General features: G+C 40.3%; 1 long non-coding RNA gene across 2 annotated transcripts in view; it reads right to left on the bottom strand.

Annotated features, from left to right (window-relative positions):
- Window positions 1–387: 387 nt before the first annotated feature.
- LOC140361081 (uncharacterized) overlaps window positions 388–23,674 on the bottom strand; it is a 37,723-nt gene continuing 14,436 nt past the window's right edge. For both annotated transcript variants that reach the window (XR_011926949.1, XR_011926948.1), the window contains 3 exons: window positions 15,403–15,456; window positions 3,634–3,734; window positions 388–2,587 (listed from right to left, as the gene is read on the bottom strand). This is a non-coding gene — a long non-coding RNA (uncharacterized lncRNA). The remainder of the gene's footprint in view (window positions 2,588–3,633; window positions 3,735–15,402; window positions 15,457–23,674) is intronic.

Raw genomic sequence — 23,674 nt, 5'->3', positions numbered from 1 at the left:
CAATTGTTACATAATGAGTTTGTATTGAAAGCCCATCAGGTTTTTTCCTGCTCAGTTGTTATACTACTGAAATTCCTCTTAGGTCATGTGAGAGGCATATGAAAAGGACAAACTTTGCAACAGGAGCTGGAGTGTATTGCTCTGATTCACCATAACTCACTGTAAAGCTTTGACTTGGAATCTGAAATGGAGATGATGTCAGAGTGCAGAGAGCAAATGGGTAATGTGATAACCATTTGGATGTGAAACCTTAGCAGGGGAAATTGGAGTTGTGATGGACTTGGTATCCTCCTTGTCCCTCGCCTTGGCTGACATGTGAGATTCTTCAGAGGCCCGGGGGTCAGCTATGGCACAGACTTATCACATAAATGAACACAGACAAGGAAACTCTTTTGAAATGACTTTATTTAAGAAGAAGGCAGGTGACATAAACCGTACATTTCTAAAATAGCCCAGGCACACAAACATGATGTAAACATGAATACACTTGCTGCAGTACAGAAAGCATTTCTAAAAGCTTATAAACACGTAGTGAGGCACATGCCAAAAGGGGGCTCCCTCATGGAACAGGACATTCTGAAACGGCCAAGAAAAACACACTCCCTCAGCCAGAAAGCCATTCTTGTCTTTTCCAGTGATCTAATTTTTGCTTTTAGTACCAAATGTTTTAACGCTCTGCTGCATTTGAGAAGAACTTTAAAAAAAAATATTCTTGTGGAATAGTATAGCAATGATTTGTCTATAGTATATTGAAAAAAAATCTCAAAAAAATCAGTTTGAATAAAATGCAGAGTCCAACAAAAAGTGTTATTGAGCAACGGAGGGAAGTTCTTTGTCAAAGAAAAGAGGGAAGTGTAAAAGGGGAGCTGAGCACTGCATGTACTATACCTAGCACTGGGTGTCACAATACAATGTGTTGCAATAAGGTGTGTTCAGTCTGGATTCTCTGGAAATTCAAGAGCACTAAGCCAACTAAAAGGCACGCACAGTGATGCAAATGTAATAAAAAGGTAGACTCTGAACATGATTAGCACCAATAAGTGTGAAACAGTTCCTCTTAAAAACATCAGCATGGAGAAAATTAACAATAGATTGTCTTCTTCAGTGTTCCCAGAGCCGTTGGATAAAGGGAAGTGACACTGCATTACACACCTCCATACGGGAACTGATGCTAACTGAGACAATGACGATACGAGAAGAGGACAAAACAGGATGCTGATCAGATGAAAGAGCCCGAAATGTCAGACAGCCTACAGACTGTTGTCGCCTAGTAATCTTAACAGCCAACACCAGTCTGATAAGCTATCTCACAGGTCGAGAGTTCCCAACATGTCCGAGACACACATCTATACAGTACACATACAATGAATGAGAAATCCCAATCCTACTTACCATGGCAGGAGAGAGTAAAGGAGAATACTCTGAGTAGAGGTGGTGCAGAGCACAGGGTTCAGCACGCTTAACACTACCCCTCTGTTTTGAATCTACTCGAGTGATTCGTCTTCTGGCTCCGTGACTGGGGTAGTGCAACGAGTTCATTCGAAGGTTCAGCTGAGGTAACGGCACAGACGCTTTTCACTGTGCGCTGGAAGATTTTTTTTCCCTCCCGCCTTTGCCTGCTCTGGCGCCCACTGCGCTCAGTCCAGCGTAACACAGCAGCGGCAAGGAAGAACACCAAAAATACTATGTTTTGGTGGCAATTTGGGGGAAAAAAGAGATGGATTCGCATTCCAATAGGCAAGAGGAGAGAAAGATGAATTTCAAAGAAGGGTTTAGGTGGTGCTTGGGAGATGATGTAATAGCTAAAAGGCATTCAACTCCCTGACTTTGGAGACAAAGAAAAACAGCTAGCCTGACTCTGCAATAGAAACAGAAGCGTGATAGACTGACAAAAGACTAATACTTAGTTAGTATGCCCTATTCTGATTTAATTCAGAGAAAAGGGAACACATTAAAAAAAGACTAACACATGAAAGTCTCACTCAGTACTGTCCTGGGGTATAGAAGTGCATCTGGTAAAGCTGCCCCAGGCTGACTCATGTGCTCTTCCTGTAACCAGAACAATAAGACCAGACAAAGGGACCAGCAGCATGACTGACTGACAATTTATCTTTTCTCTAAAAGTAAACTGCACTCAATAATTAATGCCACAGAATATATGTAAAACACTGGGACACATGGTTTTTATCTTTGCTACTACAAGTTACAAACTGTAAGGTCCTACAACACTATAACTTCATGTTCACCAACTACATTTATTTCACAGATTTTCCACATACGTCGAGATATCCCAACATTTAGACCGACCACGTACCCAATGACTTCACAAGTAGCTGCAGGTCCAAATTCAACACAAACAAGTTTCTACATCAAGAAGGAAACCAGACGGAGGCAGATAATGGAGGGTTATCAGCTGAAAGGAGAGTAGAAATTAGTGAAGAGAGTCCTCTGAAGCTTTGTGACTGTTCGGCCACCCACTACTTCCCCTGTTGCTTGAGCTCGATGTTGCTCCAAGTTGACAATGCAGCACAAAAGGAGCACATCGTGATGAACACAGCACCGTTGAAGATCCATGCCGCTAGTTTTCCTGTGAGGAAGCAGAGGACACAGAGCCCATGACTAACGTGAGGGGTTCGTGATGCCGCAGCTCCATGTGCAGGACAGATAGAGATCAGGGGTAATAAAACACAAACCCCCCCTTCACCTCTCTCCAAACGAACCCAGTGACCCCAGTCTGCAGCCTGCCTCCACAAACTTAAATTGCCTTGCTTCTCTCCTGTAACTGCAGGAGGCTCAAGTTACAAGAAAAAAGGAACATTGTTCTAGAAATGCCGTAATCTGTCCTTATGCAACTCAAAAGTCTATCCTTTCTTCTGCTCAATCAGAGTTAAGATACAAAAAAGAAAAATGGTTTTCAATGAATCAGCAAAGAGAGAATCAATCTAGAGAAAGAAAGCAGAGTGAGCCACGGCAAAGAGAAACATCTTTTAAAGAGAAATAGGCTGGTGCTACAACTGGTTCTTTTTGTTCTAGACAGGGGTTTTTGATGGATTGTCACTAGTGGAGGGGGCCCCCGCCCTGGTCCAGAGTCAGCGCTGAGTTCAGGCGGGGCACTGAGTGCAAGTGTGTGTGTGACACATAGGGGAGTGACCACACTTACACACACTCTCCCAATTGGTAAGACAGAGCATGAGTCAGCACGCCCCATGCTACAGTAGTACACTTGAATATAGGGAGAAGGCAGACCCCTCAGTGGCCCCTCTCCTCTGCCCTCCCCCTCTCCTCTTTCGCCTCCTCCCCTTCAGCCCGCCTCAAGCAGCGCTCACACTCCGTCACTCAGGCCCTAAATTAGTCCCATGCTCTAAGCTATCAAAGTAGTGCAATTTTAAACTACTTGATCCTAAATTTGCTAAAGTTACTTAGTCAAAAGTAAATAAGAAACTAACATCTGACAGGTTGTTGGTGGTCCTAGGATTAAGCAACAGAAGTCCAGAGCTAAAGCCCTAAAAAGAAGATTACATAAAGAGAAGAGGGACAACAGAAGAATGAGAGAGAGAGAAAGAGGCAGAAGTGAGGGGCCACATTCTTTGGCGTGCAGATGTGAGTGAATACGGCTGAGGCCCCTGTACTTACAGTTGGGACCCCTCTCGGACGTGAAGAGCCGCTCGGCCTTCTGGGCCTCCAAGTTGTCTCTGAAGGGCTTCTGCAGTGCCGCACCCAGCAGTGGAGCAGCTCTATGTCCAACAACACAAGAGAGGAGAGAGGGAGAGAGGAAAAGGAGGGAAAGAGGGAGGGAAGAATGGGGGTGGGGGGGTACAAATCACGTCACATCATTGTTACTCACCAGCCCAAGGGCAGCAACAAAGAGAGGCATGCTGTCCTATCTCCTGTACAGTGTCAGCCTCTCGCTTCCTCTCAGAGAAGAGAGAAAGACGGAGGGATCAACGGGTCCATCCCCCCACACACACAAACAGGAAAGAGAAAAAGTACACTCTGTGCCCCGGCTTCAGCTAATAAGACCCTTTTCACTAAAAAGACAAGAAACAAAGAAGGTGAGAGAGAGGAAAAGCAGAAATGCGCGGTGAGCGGCTGGTGCGTCTGTGGCGGCAGCAGCATTGAGTGTACTCAGCTCCTCTCGTCAGTCTGCGTAGACACATGCTCTCTCTCTCTCTCTCTCACTCTCTCACACACAGCGGTGAACCCGTTCAACTCCCCTGCAGTGCCTCCTCTGCCGCTGCAGCGCGGAGAAATGAATGACTTCTCAGAACTCTCACATTTATCACAGGCGGTTCCTGTAAGAACTGGTTTCAGCCAATTAATGAGGAAGTGAGTCGTACCCGAGCTGTGTCATCACTGGCTGAGATCTGGAGGGGATGGCCCAAAGGGGAGGGCGCTTCTGTAAGACGGCCCATATTAGGAAACCCTTTACAAGATTTAGCCACCAACTACAATGTACTACCGATCACTCTCCACTCCCTCCTCAAACTCAAAGTAAAAAAAAAAAACGCTGCAGAGAATACCCTAGAAAAGTGAACCGATTGCCCATACCAAAAATCAACTTAGTAGTTAATCACCGACAAATAGAGAGCTGTGGAAACACCTATTGAGCCTATCCAAAGTCAAACTCATCCCCTGCTCTATTATTTCAAAACACTGATCCTGTTTACCTTTGATGTGTCTGAGCCTTGAAGAGCCTTCCTGAACAAAGATATGACGTGCGTGGGCAGATATGGCACATACAGTTGACTTTATAGCTGATAACTTTCTTTTACGTTTCTCCCTCAGAGAAATGTGCGAATACACCTATGTTGTGTGGTGAAATGGTTGCATTTACAGCGCCAGTGAAGCCTTTAGAAATGATTAACTTTATAGAAGGTAATGGATACTCATGAATGAGGATAAAGCAGGAAGGAAGGTAGAGCTGGGAACTACAAAACAATTTGGTAAAAAGAAAATCCCATCAGACTTTTGGAGAGGTAATGTCTTGTACTCCCTTCCCCCACATTAGAAACTTGAGCATATAGTTGAAAACTTTAAAATTAAACAAGAAAAAGTAAGTAGTGAGTAGTTTAGTGAGCAAAAGTGAACGTGCTAGAACAAAGAAATGTTTTCAGAAATGGCGGGCGATTCCTCTCCTACATGATGAGCAATACTGAGTCATGAGCCCGGGCAAATCCACTAACAAAGACCATCCAAGCAGCGGTCTAAAACACATTTATAGCCTCTCACTGAGGAGCTACTCTGCATTTTTGTGTTGAAACTGATCATTTTGGCCTCCATGGAGCACGCTTTTTTACAGTTTCTTCATGTTGACTTGGAAATAGCTCTGTAAGTCTGTTCATCATTTGCTTTTAAGTTGTTGGAAGTTTTACTGTATGTAAAAAAGATAGGTTATTTATTGTACAAGCATACATTTGTGTTTAATATTTTTTGTAAAGATGCTTTTGGTGTTCAGTAAAAGTTTGAAGTACAAACCAGTGTTGGGCTTGTAACTTTGAAAAATGTGTGGCGATTCATTTGATTTTCTCTATAAGATTTTAACTAAAAAAAATATGTTAAAGTAATTTAAAAGAGGTTAAAAAAGTACATTCACTTGGAATTGTTCTTTTTTTATGTATCATTTTTGTTTTAGTAGTAATTAATTGAAAGCAAAAAAGCCAACTGCCGTTTTGCTGCTAAATGTGTTGATGAAGCAAGTAATAAGTTGACTTGGTATATTCAAATGATTGTTGTAACAAGTAAAATTTCCTATAATTTCCCCCCAACACTTTTTATTATTACGCAAGTCTCCACTTGTGTTTGAATATTAGAATCGACACAGTTTAGCAGGAAGATGACAGAACAGAACAGGAGGGAAAATAAATAACAAAACTGAATATTATCAAAATTTAAATAAATAAAATAACATTAGAAGCATTAAATATTTCGTGATTTACTGAGAGTGTGAAAATGTGGGAAGGTCGAGACAATAATGATAACTTGGAAAAGTCTTTATCTATGCGTTTACAGTGACTCTGCAGGCGTAAATCCTATCAAACTTTATAACTGTTGTTTTACAATTGATGAAATTACTTCCAGAAGCTGCTCAGGGAGCTACAGTGCTCTCCTCGTAATTCTCACTATTTATGGAAAGTTACAATGTATAAATAGTCACTACCGTAAATGGCTTAATTTGGGCATTTTGAAGAATAATATATCCTTGGTTCTATATTCTATGTAGCCCCTAAAAGAAGCCTCTTGGAGTTAAAAGCAACCCGTGAAAATCTCATGATACTGTAAAGGATAAGATTTGAATATCTGCTGTAGGTGAATAATTTACAACAATAAAAAAGTAATGTTTTCAAATGTAATGTTTATAAGGTTCCACAACTGCCTCGTACAATAGACATTACAGTAACTTAAAAGGCAGACTTTTTTCCCCTCCTTTTCTCTCTCTCTTTTCCCCTGTAACCCGGTTCTAATTTTCTCATGTAGAGAATAAAAGTATAAGTGCTAAAATTACAATTGAATACATTGCATAATTACAATGTTAATAATTAATTTAATTACTTTAATTTAATTACAATTTGATTACTGGATGGTTGTTTACTTAAAAGGATTATACACCAGTAAAATGATTGTTAATCAGGTGCCCAGATTACATATTCTATCTCGATTATCTGATAAAAAAAAATCTCATAATAAACAATTCTAAACTTTTCTCAAATGGACAAATGGAAATACCAACTAAGTTTATTTAATTATTCTGACTTTAATTCATGTTATTGTTTATTTACAAACCTGTACCAAAGATTTACCATGATCCGAAAATCCATTTTATATTTCCTGTTAACTTTGGTTATATAGTTTATTATAGAAAAATCAAACTTTAACATTATGAGATAAAAAAAACCAAAAACATGATAACCTTCAAAAGAAAAATAAGGTAACTTGTGTTCAGTGATATAATTTACTTGGTAATCAGGAATGATGTAGGATGTTAAAAAGGTATGTCAAAGAAGTAGAAGTGTTGGGGGAACCTCAGGTGTGTTAGTTTGCCGTCTTCTGCACAAACATAAGAAGCAGAAATGTGTGAATTTGTGAGAACTTAGTCTTTTGATTTCTAATGAGCCATAATTTCCCGTGGTAGTATGATCTTTTGCCATATTATTTGTTGAAGAAATCTAAATTCCAGAGGACATGAGTCAAGCATAACCTCTGACCTGTCTGCCCTCTGTGAAGCTACACCTCTGAAGACACACAAACACACTCACAGCTTTTTGTTCTTTCGCTAATGAAAGCTCACACACCTACATACCCCTACACACACACACCCCTACACACACACACACCCCTACACACACACACACACACACACACACACACACACACACACACACACACACACACACACACACACACACACACACACTCTCTCTGACGTCCTGGCAGTGGAGATAGAGAACGAGGCTCACATGACACAAACACTGGCCAGATCCAACGCGTTACGAAACCATCACAACAGCTTGGGCAATCGCTGTGTTACCCAACCCTCTGCACGGCCACAGTTCACACTCCACACATCGCAGCTGCCACTCACTGACCTGTGTCTCTACCAATACACTCTGTTTATACTCTGATAATAAGGAATCATGCTAATACAAAATGTGTGTCAATTTATTAAAGGCAAATAGTGACTTGAGAGGGCTGTAAGGTTATATGCCTGCGTTTCACCCCATGACCTCACCACTAAAGCATGGTCCACTTCTGATGGAGATCCCCGTGTCCGGAGAGTTTATCCCCGCTCCTGAGCCTCTGTGTCAGCGCACACACAGCACACATAGACACACACTGGCTCGAGGTGCTGCCAGGAAATCAGGGGGCACCAATTACTGCAGTCTATTATTCCCCTCACTTCCTAGACACTGCATAAAACAGACTTGAGGGCGTGAGACCCCCCAGGTCCTGGTCTGCACAGCCGCACGCACCCCTGAGCTCTGGCTGTGCAGTGTGAGTGTGCCAGGTCACAGGGACAGGCCCAGACCTCTCCGTGACTCAGCCGGACTGGACACACTTCAGTCAGGCTGCCACTTGTACAGCAGCAGTTGGACTTCAAATATAGAAAACAACGAGGTGGTGGAACTGCTCATAACTCACAGTAACACGTTCATCCCATGATGTCACTGTCGCTATATTGGCCCAACGATGAAACACTGACCCACAGAGCACTGTCTCGCACTTGACTGTGTGGACTTTATCAGTCAGCGTCAATATGTGGAGCATTTTACAATCTACAGGCTCGGTTTGCACTCTTAAAATGCCAGATTTACCTAAAGGCTGGTCCAATCTACACATTATTATTACACTGAAGCAGCATGTATCCATAGATCTATAGCAAATTAAAAGATAGAGAAACTGTATGTATTACCAACAGACAAAATGTGAAAAATAATAATACATTGTATTCATGGTCAATATTTTGCAAATATTTGTTATGCTTGTATGTGTATTGTTGACCCTTACACAGCGAGGAGAGAGTAAAGCGTGTAGGTAAAACCATATTTGAACACACCTCAGCCATGTGGTTCAGACACCACATAGTAGTTTACAACAACCTGTGAGAAGCCACAACGTGCAGCATGTCTTCCGATTGAGCACAACACAATGTATACAGAGTCCTTTACTGTTTATCCATATAGGGCACAGGTTAAGATTGAATATGTTCGCAAATATGACTTTAGTGACATTAATGGCCTCTTCAGTGTTTTACAGGCTGTTGTGGCACAGTGTCTGTATAGATGTGGTTGGGGCCAGTTGTTGCAGGGTGGGAGTCCGGATGGCTGGGTGACTCAGGTCCGTCTAGAATGACTCCGGCAATACTCAGACACATACACAGTGACACATTCATGACAACTGCTGAAAGAACATAAACTGTGTAAGCACATGAGATTCTAAAGCCCGCTGGTCAGTCCACGATCGGCAAATGCACAAATGAATAAAACGGGGATTATTCACAGACAGGCGTCAGTTGCCGTCGAAATGAAAACAAGCTTCATGAGTCTGAGATAATGGTTTTGGTGAGTAAGCAGCATTTGTTCAATAGTCCAGTGTGAGACTGAGGACAAGACAAATGAATCAGGGATGAATAAAGCAGGAAGTCCTTGGAGGCACATCATCTGAAACATGATCAGCAGATATGCAGCCGCTCCCTCCGTGTCATCCTCACTTTTACACCTTAAACAAAACCCTACCACAACCTTTTGATTGATATTGTATATTACAGTCAAATCTCTGCTCTCTGAGTCAAGCCTGAAACTGTTTGCATTAGAGGTGACAATGACTGCTGGAATAAAACTTAACAACAGTGTATTAATTATTTAGTAGAGACCCGACACACTACGTTGCCTCATGGTTTTACATTTTTAATTCTGAGGAGCATCGTGTGGTTATTTGTACAGCCATCGGTTAGCTTTTTGAAATGTTCATGTTATTTGTGTGTGTATATCTTTATATATATATATATATACACACACACATAAAAATAAATCTGACGCTATGATTTTCTTTTCTTTTTTAAATAAATTATTGACCCATAGGCTTTATTAGATATGATTTTAAGTTTTGAGTAACTTCATTCTCTATATGAATGTTTGTTGGAATTGTAAGGATGCTCATTTATCACCATAAGAGCATGGAGCATCTTAATTTGAGACTTTAACTCAGTTATACAGCAGCATTTATATTTTTATTAGATTTTAATGTCCTCCTATGGGTAGAATAGGAGATAAAAATTAAAAGCAATTAGTTTAGAGTACAAGTTAAAAGCTATTCTACTAAACCTAATAAAACAGTAAATACGGTGCTATGTGCTGCTTCTGTCTGAGCCGACTGCCTGCCATTCTTCTGAATGTCCTTTGTGCTGGTAATGATGGAGACATATCTCCTGGCTCTTCATCCCTCCATCTCAAAGACTTTCTCTCTGAGATTCTGACAGCGTTAGCACCTCCCTGACACACCAGACTGATGGATTTGTCAAGCACAAAACATTGCCTTAGCCTGTCCATCAAAGATAATGTTTAAAAGCATAAAGAGTACCAAACACGGAGTAGCATTAGCCAATAGTTTAACACTTTCTTTCCTAATTGCACTCTCACAAAAATAATGGTTCTGTCCACTCCAAGACCGAAGTGAATAACAAGAATCCTCAGCCAATACTCAAATGTCCTCTCTATGACTCCTCATGAATGAAGAGCCTTTTACTGCCGTAATATATGACTGATGAAAAATTTGCACAAACCAACTGTCTTGGCAATTTAGCTCAAACAAAGCAGATCAAACGGGGAGACTGGGGCCCCATTTCTGGGCCCCACACAGTTTCACTAAACACAGAAAAGGTCCCTCTCCTCCATTATCTATTATGTCTCCAACTCATGGCCCCAAAATGTCGGAGCAGAAAAAGGAAGGAATGAAACAGTAGCACTAAACGAACGTGGTTGTGAAATCCATGTCAAATCCTGGAACACAATTTTGTGCGCTTAAGTGGTTTTGAGGAAAAACATGTAACTTTAGCAAATCTGGATCAAAGGGTTTCTAGGTGTAAGCGTGCAGAGGTTTGTGCTGACACTCATCTGAGTTTGAAAAGGACACATAGACATTAGTGAGATGAACCCAGGGTCTGATTAGCCACAAAACCCCACTGGCTCTGTTTATCAGTCCTTCCTTATAACTCACAAGTGTTTTACTTTCTGGCAATTCAAAGAAAGAATCGTTTTTATTATCATTCAACAACTATTGGGAAATAAAACCCAAAAACTCCTACGAAGTGGAAAAACAGTAAGCCAGTCTGCTGCAAATAAATAAAGGAAATAAATGAGATCTGGAAAAAAAGACCTAAAAGCAGCAATTTTACCAACTGGCCATTTAGTTCTGTTAGAAAAAGCTACTCATCCTTAGAAAAACTTAAACAAAAAAAAGAAAATCTATCAAAGGTATTCAATAAAGCTTTATTCTATTACATGGAAACTAAAATATAACTAAAAAGCTATATTATATATACGTATACATTTGTAATTTATGTAAACGTAAATAACACACAATTGAAATAAAGAATAATTATGATATCATTATATCTACAATATTCTATACACTTACACAGAAAAATAAAAATACATTTTGGGTTTTTGGGCTGTAGGTCGTGGGAACGAGACTGGGGGACATGCAGCAAATTGTCGAAAGCCGGACTCCACATGGCAAATATATGTGCTAACCACTCCACTACGAGCGGCACATAACATACTTGCTAAATAACAATTCCATGAGTCACAGTGTAGTGATGCACGCATCGATTGCCACATTAACCTTTGTGTGTTGCAAAGCTCATATTTCCGTCATGATGAATCTGTGGGACACTCCCAATTTACAAATTACACATACAATAAAATAATGGTATTGTATCAGTGACATTTTAACCAGAACAAAGACACTATGTAGGATCAGTTGTGGCCTTGAGTGATAAGTGTGTTAAGTGTATGTGTGCCAGTTAAATCACCTGACCAACCGGAGCGGAACAGGAAGTGATTTGTGCAATCTTGGATTATGTCATGTGAAATCATTGTTGCCAAAGTCCAACTGCTACTATCAGTAAAACAGTAAAGGACCAATGTCACTGACTCTCACAAGACAGGGAAATAATCACAGTCCAAATAAAACAAAGTGCAACAATATCATATAGTAATATAGTTTTAAATAAGTTAAAACAAATAAGTTTCAATACTGAATTATTTGAGCGGTTAAAATTAAGTTTAGGACTTGTTGCAGGTAAATAAGGTGTCAGACATGGATGATTCAAACCTGATTCTGTTCAGCCAAAATACTATCTGTGATTAAGAATGAAAGAGAATGAGTAGTAAAACCTGGGCCCCACACAGGAAGGAAACTAACGGTTAAAAGTTGTAAAGAGGGAAACTTCCTTTAGAGACAGAGTCAGTGAGTCAGAGTGAAACCAGTCAATACCAAGCGATCTGTCCCCAACGCGGCTCATTGAACTGTGAATGTAAAACGCGGGCTTTTCACAACTAAAACTCAAATGCACGAGGCAAGGAGGTGAGGAAAATCAAAAAGAAATTAAAGCCGCAAGCGGCATCCAACGGCCCTCGCGGGCCGCCGGCCTTCCGACTCTGCGCTTTCGACTTGATAAAGATGGCGCCCTTATTGTGTGTTGAATAAAAAAAGAACTTGACAGACGGCGACACATTGGACATGGCCAATCCAGTGCAAATGAACACAAGTGTCAGTCAAATTTGCTGCGCCGCCGCACAGAGACCGTAGCACTTGGAATAAAAATATGGATAACTTTTGATGCCCCGCTTGTGTAGATGATTTTCCCCAAATATGAGCTTGATCGAGCTATTGCCCACAGAGGAGTTCATTAAAGTGTGAAGCGTAAATGTGAACATTTCAGAGATTTCGCTGTTTTCCCATTTCTGACATATTTTTGCGGGTCCGCCACACAGAGACCGTAGCACTTAGAATCAAAATATGGATAAGTTTTGATGCCCCGCTTGTGTAGATGATATTCTCCAAATATGAACTTGATCGGACAATCGGCCTAGGGGGAGTTCGTTAAAGTGTGAAGCGTAAAAATGTGGTGATTTGAGCAATTCTATGATTTTCCCATAAGGATAACATGGGATGTTTCTGTCATCGCTACGGTTACGCCGTACAAAATATGACTTTGGCTCTCATACTTTTGTGATCAGGATGGCAAATTAGAATTTTGTTCAAAATATCATGTCATTTGGAAAAACTCTATTGTTTATAGGCCACTCTGAAGGCCAAATAGTCAGAATTCTGGGAAACGTTTGCGGCTCCGTCGCACAGAGACCGTAAAAGCTATCCTTAAAATTTGGATAACTTTAGATGCCCCACTTGTCTAGAGGACGTACACCGATTTTGAGGTCGGTGGGCAAAACGCACTAGGAGGACTTCATTAAAGTGTAAAACATAAAAATGTGGATATTCGAGAGATTTAGCGGTTTTCCCATAGGTATAACATGGGAGGTTTATGTCATCGCTACGACTACGCCGTAAAAAATAAGGCATTTGTCTGATTGGCTTTTTTGATCGCGACGCCAAAATAGAATTTTGGGTAAAGTTTAGACAATTTTGGTAAAACTAATTTTTGACCTTCAATGTTAATTTAAAGGTCACTCTGTAGGGGGCGCTATCACTGCCATTTCAATTTTGTCAGCCTAAACTGGTCCAAACTAGAAAGTTTAACAAATGATTCAAATTTGGTCCTAATCGGACTGGTTTTGATCAAATGGGAGCAATTTTTAGACCTGCAATATTCCAAAATAAGTTGTCCAACTTTGCGGCTGCGCCGCACACAGACCGTAAAAGGTATCTCAAAAAATTGAATAACTTTAGATGCCCCACTTGTCCAGAGGACGTACGCCGATTTTGAAGTCGGTGGGCAAAACGCCCTAGGAGGAGTTCGTCAAAGTTTGACGTGAACAAAATGGCTAACACAGCGTGTTTTCATTTTCAAAGGAAGATGGTAGCCATAGGGTAAGTCTGGGGGCGTGGCCACAATAATATTTTTTTTTTGTCCTCACAAGAGGAATGCGTGTCCCGAATTTCGTAGCTCTACGACAAAGTTGACCTCGGGGCGTCTTCCATAGGCGCAATGTATTTTGACTTTTGTCGGTGGCGCTGTCGCGCCATTTTTTAACGAAAAAAAAAATGGCCCAGAAAAAACAAAATTTTTCGCCGATTCTGAATTTTGGGCAAAGTTTGGTGAGTTTTTGAGCATGTTCAGGGGGTCAAATTAGAGATCAAAGCGCTGAAGAAGAACAAGAAAAATAATAATAATAATAATATTTTTAGCAAAAACAATATAGCCGTTTTTACTATAACAACAAATGATACATCGTTTGAAAGCTCTAAGCCTTCCCCATGCCGCCATGGGGTGGAATCATCAATACGAGCGCTTACGCGCTCGTCACTCCCTATTTCGTCGGGATGCCCCGCCCACTCCCCATAGACTTCCATTGATTTGAGCAGAAACAAGCATGGCCCATGCCTGCGGCATGGATTCTCGCGTACGGGACGATGCCAGGAGGGTTTTTGGAGGAATGCTTCGCGCTGCTGTTGTCAACAATTTGTGAATGGGCTACGCCCATTCACAAATTGTTGACTATTTCTGTAAGTATGCATGATCCATGCCTTCGGCATGGGCTAGTTCACTGTACTTGCCAGGGGCGACGGGGCACCAAACATGCGGGCGCAGCCCGCATGTTTGGTCAGACAGTTGCAATGCTGCCTTTGGCAGCATTGCGGGAGCAATAGGCCCTCCGCCCTGCTGGGGCTCGGGCCTAATCACACATTTACCTCTCTTCAAACTAAATGTTAACATACAAAATGGTGATGTTTCAATATGACAATGTGTGTGTACATTTCTGTATCTACAAAAGAAATGTGGGGAAGTTAACTCTCAAAGGGCTGTTTGGGACATTTTCCCTGCAGCACCTACGTTACTCTCACCTTATATTAAAATGATTGTGATCGTGATGAAGTGATTGTGAAAGTGTCGGTTAGCACATTGTACTTGTACTTCATAAAATAATGATCAGCATCCATTCAAATTCATAGATATTTATGCTCTGGGATAAACACAATCAAACAGAATTTAACTGTCTCAAAAAATCGGTTCATGTAAGAAATTAAAACTCCCTCACTGTCTTTTGCTCTTTTGGAGGAAAAAACAATTGGCTGGAGCCTAAAGAATTGCCCCGTGAAACAGCCAGAACATGTCCATGCCCATAGACGCACAGTGGAAAAAAACATGCCATTAATCACCTTTTCCCGGGCTATTACCTCTATTTGAAGAGCCTTAAAACCCCAGCAATAAAAACATTGAAAAAACAACAACAAAAAACTCACCAATATAAAAAAAAATCATCATCTTTTAACTTTATTTTAGATTTGATAGGTTGCGTTCACATCGCTCTAGGATTTAATGTCGTAATTTCAGATGGAGGGCAGGGGTCACTTGAAAGAATTCTTGTGTGGCTTAAAGTCTTTTCAGCTGATAAAATACTATATGCCAGCGTTTGAATAATTCCACAACTTTTAATTCTATTGGGGAAAACAAATGTCACCTCATTTGCATTTGTTCTGATGGAAAATACATTGATCTGTGTACAAGCCTAGTCATTACAGTGGAATTAACCATAAACCAGGTCTGAACAGCTGCACTTTGACGGTTAAAAGGGAAATTCTGCCATCCAATCCAGTCCGCAACCTCAATAATGAACTATAGTCTTTTTATATATGGACATGTTAGTTATGTGACTCTATACTTCAAACTTGACTTAAACGACCATAAGCCCTGACAGTGTCCAAAGCGTCCAAATCACTCACCCCTTAACAGTCCATCTGCCTCTGTATGGTTGTGCTGGAGATGACCACCACTTTCTGTTGAAAAAAAGGAGTATTATATTCAGTGACTGGTCAAACCTCCCACGAACACACCCTACACAACAAATACAAGCTATAACCTCAGAATTTAGTGCTGACGGGCAGTTTAAAACATCCATTAAGGTCATTCTGTATCATACACAGCAAACAATAAATATCTAGATTATGTATATTGTTCATATTGTTTTGACTCTGCTTGATCTGATATACCTAGCTTATTAGACTTGTTTCAAGATGTTTCAGCCTGGTTTTATTTGTTTGTTTCAACCTAATTTGTATCAGATTAGCAACAGCAAGATTTATCCCATTGACAGATTGATTTTCTTATTTCAAGTTAAAATTGCATAAAAATCAGTCAGAAATGTCATGTATCCTGAGACAATAATTGCAAGAACAATATTAATATTGTGTGCCGGGAATAGGAGGTGACGCAGGCTTGACTCCAACCTTTTGGCTTATCACTGATATAGATTATAACAGGGAGGCCAAAATTTGAGAGAATAACTATGCACTTTCTTCTCCATACTAATCCAATTAGAGAAATTTAAAAGGTATTTCAAAAGGTAACTGTAAAAACCCTGCTGATAGACCGTACATTTCACTGTAAACGTTAATCAAAACCAGCTTCCTTCTTAAATTTATATGGCAATGGAATAAGACAGACGGATCAACACCATTGGCAGATTAATTTTCTTATTTCAAGTTACAACCTTCTTACCAGTCAGAAATCTCATGAAACGATAATATTTAGGATTATTACCTAATAATCGAGGTGTAGTAATTAATAAGATGAATTCAAGTAATTTTGACCAATGCTGTTATAATAATGTTTTTATTTATTTATTGACCTTTATTTAACCAGGTAAAAAAAAAGATTGCTATTGAAACATCTTTTTCAAGGGTGGAAAAGATGTGAATAGTGAAAATTGCAGCACACAATCATAAAAACATTTACACTAAACACTTACAAACGATGAATGGTCCTGCGACACATTTGCCAAAACAAAGTTCGGCTATGTCAGCAAATCTCACTCGCTTTTGTCAGAACAGGCTTTTTGTGGGAAAAGGTTTGACTGGGGGATTTTTTTTTTTAATAAATGGAATCAAAGAAGATGTGTCACTGTTTCAGAGGGGGTCCGGCTGCTGGCTCTTGTCCGGTCTGGTTCCTGCTTAATCACCGGGAAACTCAAGTCCAGACCAATGCCCTCCTAAACGGATCATGCAACTATTTCTCCCCTCACATAACTTAACAAGTTCACGCACACACACACCCACACACACACGATTGTACATCCTTTTGCAGTCTTTTTCTACTTTATTATACCTTTTGTTGAATCCTTATTTACCTTGAATCTTTTCTATGCTCTCTCTTTATTATACCTCTGTTGGTCTTGGACTTGCCATTTCATAACTTCAATTTCCCCATTCTGAGAAAACTAAAGCTTTTCACACTTTTTATACTCGCACGTTATGTCACAAGCGTCACTAAAAACTATTCCAGCAAGACTGACAAGGTTTTTAATTGTGTAACCTGCTTCTAAAAACAAATAATCAAGCAGCAAATGTGTTTTCATGGTTCACCTCATACACACAAAGAACTGTATACAACTGTGTATCAATATTAGTAATTCCATAGTTACCCATACAGTAAGTGTAATTCCAAGTGACAGGGCGGAGAGCATTAACAAAGGCTAATTCTTTGAAAGTTTATGTAACACATCAACTAGGTCATACTGTTGTCTTTCAAAATTTAAATGCTGCTGTTACAGATTAAGGTCACTTCACAGAAACCAATTGTGGAAGTAGTAGTAGTAGTAGTAGTAGTAGTAGTAGTAGTAGTAGTAGTAGTAGTAGTAGTAGTAGTAGTAGTAGTAGTAGTGGTAGTGGTAGTGGTAGTAGTATTGCTAAAATGCATTTCTCATGAGTAATGGAAGTAGATTATCCTGAGACAATGATTGTAAGAACATCGTCAGTATTGTACGCTTGGAATAAGATATTCCTTTATTGTCCCACATGGGGAAATTTCATTGATGCAACGCAGGTAGATACAGAGGTAGATACAGAAGAACAGATCACTTATAGGAAGTCTGAAAAACACTTTCAGTAGAAGATCTCCTATAAACAAATAAAAAACTCCCATAGACAAATAAATAAATACATAAATACCATTGCATGTGATCACGACAGTAATTGCACATGAATATGTGTCACGACAGCACATAGATTGCACATGAATCACAACAGTAATTGCACATATGACAGAATTGCACATGGTTAGGTCAGTATTGCGAGTGTTCAGGACTAACAGTGTTTGTTATAAAGTCTGACAGCAGCAGGAAGGAAAGATCTGCGAAACCTCTCCTTCACACATCGAGGGTGGATCAGTCTCTCACTGAAGCTGCTCTCCAGAGCGGACAGAGTGTCCTGCAGGGGGTGACAATCATGGTCCAGCATAGATGTGAATCTAGCCAGGACCCTCCTGTCCCCCACCTCCTGCACCGAGTCCAGAGCACAGCCCAGGACGGAGCTGGACTTCTTGATGACTCTGTCCAGCCTCTTCCTCTCCCTCTCTGTGATGCTGCTGCTCCAGCAGGCCACACCGTACAGGAGGGCCGATGCCACCATAGAGTCGTAGAAGGTCTTCAGGGGTGGCCCTGTCACTCCAAAAGACCTGAGTCTCCTCAGGAGGTAGAGCCGACTCTGTCTCTTCCTGTACAGTGCGTCTGTGTTATGAGTCCAGTCCAGTTTGTGGTTCAGATGAACACCAGGTACTTGTATGAGTCCGCTCTCTCAATGTCCCGTCCCTGGATGTTTACTGGTGAGGGGGCAGTGGGGTGGCGTCTGCGGAAATCCACCACCATCTCCTTGGTCTTCCCCGCGTTGATGAGGAGGTGGTTCCGCTGACACCAGTCCACAAAGTCCTGCGCCAGTCCTCTGTACTCCGCGTCATCGTCGTCCGTGATGAGTCCGATGATGGCAGAGTCATCAGAGAACTTCTGCAGGACACAGCTGTCTGTGTCATGTCTGAAGTCTGCAGTGTAAAGGGTGAAGAGAAAGGGCGCGAGGACAGTGCCCTGGGGCGCCCCCACACTGCAGGTCCGAGTGTCAGACACACAGTCCCGTGCTCTCACAAACTGGGGTCGGTCTGTGAGGTAGTCCAGGATCCACTCTGCCAGGTCATACTCCACACCAGCCGCCTCCAGCTTGTCCCTCAGGAGCAGCGGCTGGATGGTGTTGAAGGTGCTGGAAAGATCGAAGAACAGAATCCTCACAGAGCTGCCAGGCTTTTCCAGGTGAGAGAGAGAGCAGTGCAGCAGGGAGATGACGGCGTCCTCCACTCCGATGCCAGGCCGATATGCAAACTGCAGCGGGTCCATGGCTGAGCTCACGGTGGAGCGGAGGTGGTCCAGGACCAGAGCCACTGGCCTGAAGCTGTTGAAGTCTTTGGGGCGCGGTGTCTTAGGCACAGGTACCAGACAGGAGGTCTTCCAGACCTGTGGTACCACCCTCAGCTTCAGGCTCATGTTGAAGACATGCTCCACAACTCCACACAGTTCATCTGCGCAGGACTTAAGGAGCCTGGGGCTGATGCCGTCAGGTTCAGAATCGGAGGTGACACAGGCTTGACTCAGCCACTTTGGGTTTACTGATGATAACGGCTAAAGAGCACTTCTCTATTCTCCTACGCTGGCCTCTAAGATTCAGAATAAGCTAATGAAAGGAACCAAATTCTAAAAACTAGTAATTATTTTAGATGGACGGTCTACATTTTACTTGTCCTCAGCTAGATTCACATGTCCCGAGAGGCTGAAACATGTACTTCCATGACATCACTATCATCCTCTTGTGACCTGCAGCCCCACAGCCATTCAACAGTGTACAATCAGAGCAGATCTGGATAAAAGCGCTTTCCCTCAGAGACCGAACACACCTGAAGCACAGGTACAAAACAGCAGCTACACAAGTTTCATAAACCCCTTTTATATTCCCTCTGGTGGAATCATGTGACTCCCAATGCATTATTTAAACTGTGCCCTTGGTTTGTGCTTCCTGCATCAATTAAAACAGGACGCTAAACCAATGAGAAGCGTGCAGGCGGACTTGTTGAAAAGCCGGGTTTCTTTTGGTGAGACAGAGAAGAACACACCTTGCAGGGGGCCCATGGGACCTCTGAGCGTAATCTGCTCCTGTGCATGTCTGGTGGGGCCCCTTCTCTTTTGCCCTCATTGCTCCTTTTTTCACCACCGCGGACAATCTCAGTTATACTAAAGTTCACCCCCATATACAGCCTCTTTTCTCACAAAGAACAAACATGCTTTAAAAACTACTTCTGATACTTTGCCACAACTTCCTGGAAGAAAACATTTAATAATTTTTTGTGTATTATTTTGGAGCCTCATAATAACTACTTCACTTGCCTGTTGCCGGCTTGAGACAAGGTCCTGTACAAACTTTGACAGTGTATAGGTGCACTGTAACTGCTGCAAACACAAAATGGTTGACTCCCCTCCTTCTTTGGCAGCACAAAATGGCCTCCCTAATCCCATCTGGGAACAGTAGAGTGCAGGGATGCATGTGCAGGACACCAGTCATTTCTAAAACTGCCCGGCTCAATGGAATGTTTAACACGAGATAGACCTACATCATTTCAACTAACAACCACACTGTTAATGAAAAGAAATGTATGCTTTCAAACACAAATATAATTGACCCTGACAAAGATGTTTCTCTTCTACAAAAGGAACAGATTATACAGCTATTAGGGCATTTAAAATAAAAAGTACAATATAGAATAATAATAATAATATTATCATAAATATATACATATTTTTAATCAACTCACAGACTTGTCGTTTTGATGCCTAATTTTGCTATTCATTTTCCAAATCAAAACTTGAAAACTAGAAAAGGCGTGCATATGAATGAATACAAAAGAGTACAGTTAGCATGTTGAAATATTGTACACAGAATAAGGGGCAAATCAAATGGACAAATATATGATTAACAATTGTACTAAATTAAATATTAATATAAAGAGATTCTGCATTTCCTACTGTTTTGGGGGCAAATATGTTTGCAGCCTAATGTGTGTGCATGACGCTGTATTATTTAATTTAACTCTGTCTATTTAAGTATGCTCTATTTAAAGTAAGATTTAGCCACATTTATTTTCTGTGTAAGTTGAAAACTTCAAATCCTCAAAGTTTCTTTATGTATTCATGCTTGAGTCATTTCTACAAAAGACAGAGAAAACGGAGAAAGGAGCCCTCCTTTTAGTCATAATTATTAAATCATGTTTAATTACTTTCATCCAGTTAAAACAGCAGTGATTAATCAGACTGGAACTATTGTTTATTGTTAAAGTAAAATGTATTTTTAAATATATATATTTATAGCTTTCCCACTATGAACAAATTAAATGTTTAATCAACAAATAAGATGTTAAATGGGACAAGGAAAAATCCTTTGCGCTCCTCAAAATTATTTTTGTTTGCCAACCTTTTCCCTAAACAACCTTCCATAAAGCAGCATTATGAGGGTGCCAAATTATAGGGCAAAAACAGGAAGTAATTGTAAAAACAAATCTAGACTTGTTTTGACTTCATTTAAATTCTCAAGCAAATTTCAGGACCGGATCTTGAATCAGGCCTTAGTCATCTCAGACTCAACATTTTAAGTTATTTACACTATTAAATACTGTGTTAATTATGTTCAGTCATGACCAGAAACTAAGATTATTCCATTCTCAAACGAAAAATATGAATTTTGTAACTTGTTACTTCTCTGATTTTGAAATAAAATGTTAAAGGGTTGATGCAACAGGTTTTTCAGTGAGTGCCTTGACATATATATTTCACAATTTACACAAATGTTAAGAATTTAAATAATAAATTGGAAGTGTACCTTCTCCATGGACACTGAACAGTACATTACTACCTTAAAATAAATGTATATGAATTATTACTGTTCTTATAAATAATTTCTAAGTGTTAAAAAAGCATTTGACTAATTTTGTGGAAAAGGAAGGGAACAGTTCAAAACATTGTTATGCATTTAATGTGGTTAAAATGTGCAAAAACACAATTTATGACTACAGTCCAGAGCAAATACTAATATTATTGAAATAAAAATGATAAAGCGTTTCTTAATACAAATTTGGCAGTATCCGCATGCATTTATCCAAGCTAAATGTGATGTGCAAAGTATATTACATTTGGGGTTTTTCTTCCTCTAAATAAATATAAAATATCTTTTAATCTGTAATTACTTTTACAATTGTAAACCATCTTTTAAACAATCTGAATTGTAATTTATCACCAATGCTGTTCTCAATTTAATTATAGAAGTATATTTTTGTGAGGCCACTGTTCTGAACATTCTTTGGTGTTATATATCGTATCATTTTCTTGTCATTGTGGAAATGCTGAGAAGCGGACACAAATTAGATTATTCCTTAGATTATTCCTGACTCATAAATTGTTTCTTTTTCAACTGGTCTGACCCCATCTCTCCTGACAGAAAAACCCTTTACACAGAAATGACACACTTTTTCCCCACTTTAACACTGGACGGGTTTTAAAACAGATTCTTAGAATACATTGGGTAACACATTTTCTTTAATTTTAGAAGACACATTGATTAGTTTAAAATTCAACATGAACAAACATGTTGATGCTCAATTTATGAAATTATTAGTTTTATTAAGATATTTAGTTAATCTTAACAATTAAATAGTTTCAGTTAGCAAATCATTTAGAGAATTAGGCCCAACATAGTTTTGAGGCTGTTTGAATTTTCTTTTTTAATGCTTATTGGACAATAAAAAATAATTGTTTTTCAAAGGGTGAACTGCAAAATATAAACTACTTATTTGAAAATGAAACATTTTATTCAAGACTATATTTTAGTATGATTTGGGGTATTTACAGTTTAGTCAGCAAATACATTATTCATATACCAAAGATATGATTTTTTAAAGTTTAAAGTTTACTTTAGTCAGAAGCTACAATCCCATTTATTAATAATTACATAATTTTATTTAATATTATCACTGAACACTGAAGATAAGACTTGTTTTTTCTGTGTTCTAAATTGCAGTTTTGGGCTTCTTCATTTAACTCTACCAAAGAATCTTTTAGAATTTTTTTCTTTATATGTTTTTCTCCCCACATATAACGCATACATTTTCAGTCAACTGTGACAATACCAAATTTATAAGCGAAAAGGTATTTTGCAACAACAAATGTTGCAAAATGTGGACTGGAAAGAGATATGTACATCAATAAAATGTTATTCTGGATGCAAAGTAGGGCCTTTTGGCCTGAGCATTTGCGGTGCAGATGGGAGGGGTGATCCACGCTCTGACCTAATATGGTCAACAGAACCAGTACAGTGCTCAAGACATTCTTCACGGCGCTACCCACCGGCCAGGAAATCTGAGATACATAGAAGCTGTCCTAATAAGGTCATGGTGGGGGGAGCAAATGGACCAAAAATCTCATTGGTTAGCAATTTGAATTTGTCTCTCTACTGTTAACCAATGGTGAGGCGGTTCTCATTAAGTGCGTCTGTGAGTTTTAATTGGTCTTCAGGAACATGCTCGAGCACAGATGTGAGCGGGTGCATGTGCTCAGCTGGTAGGACAGAGCAGGGGAAGGAATGTGTACGGTTAGTTTACAGCTGAACCACTGAGTACTGTCTGGGACGGGACACCTGACTAAGCCAATGCCACAAAACCATGCAAGTCTGAGGCAGATGTGTGACATGCTGGTAGAACATTCTGAGCCCGCTCACATCAGCGCCGCCTGAACAAAGGGTCCCAGAAAAGGTGAGGGGAGGCTGTACATGCTGTGTGAGTGAACTTATGACAATGTGATTTACTGCCCTTGAACTACATACTCTGCCTTTTTGTGACTTTCTGGATCAGAGAAGATGACTAGGGTTCAGACATCCAGACTCTGTTGTTGGCAGCTTATGGAAAATCACCATCTATACCGGGCATTTTGCCAAGCTAACCCCCCCCCCCCACACACACACACTACCGGCCGGTGGGGCTGGGCTTACAGCAATTACATTTGGGAAGATCTTGTCAAGTGTGCAGCGTCATTAAAGTTGATGAGTTGATGGATATGGTTTGGCTGCATGGCACAACTGGTTTACTCAGCAGTCTACACTTCAACCACATGAAATTACTTCAGTGGGAACAGTGTCCCTA

This window comes from Eucyclogobius newberryi, unplaced genomic scaffold (assembly GCF_026437365.1).
Source record: "Eucyclogobius newberryi isolate DKJ021-1_F unplaced genomic scaffold, fEucNew1.0.hap1 SCAF_15, whole genome shotgun sequence".
Classification (NCBI taxonomy): domain Eukaryota; kingdom Metazoa; phylum Chordata; class Actinopteri; order Gobiiformes; family Gobiidae; genus Eucyclogobius; species Eucyclogobius newberryi.
Note: the sequence above shows the minus strand (reverse complement) of the source record. Positions and strands in the feature narration are given on the sequence as shown.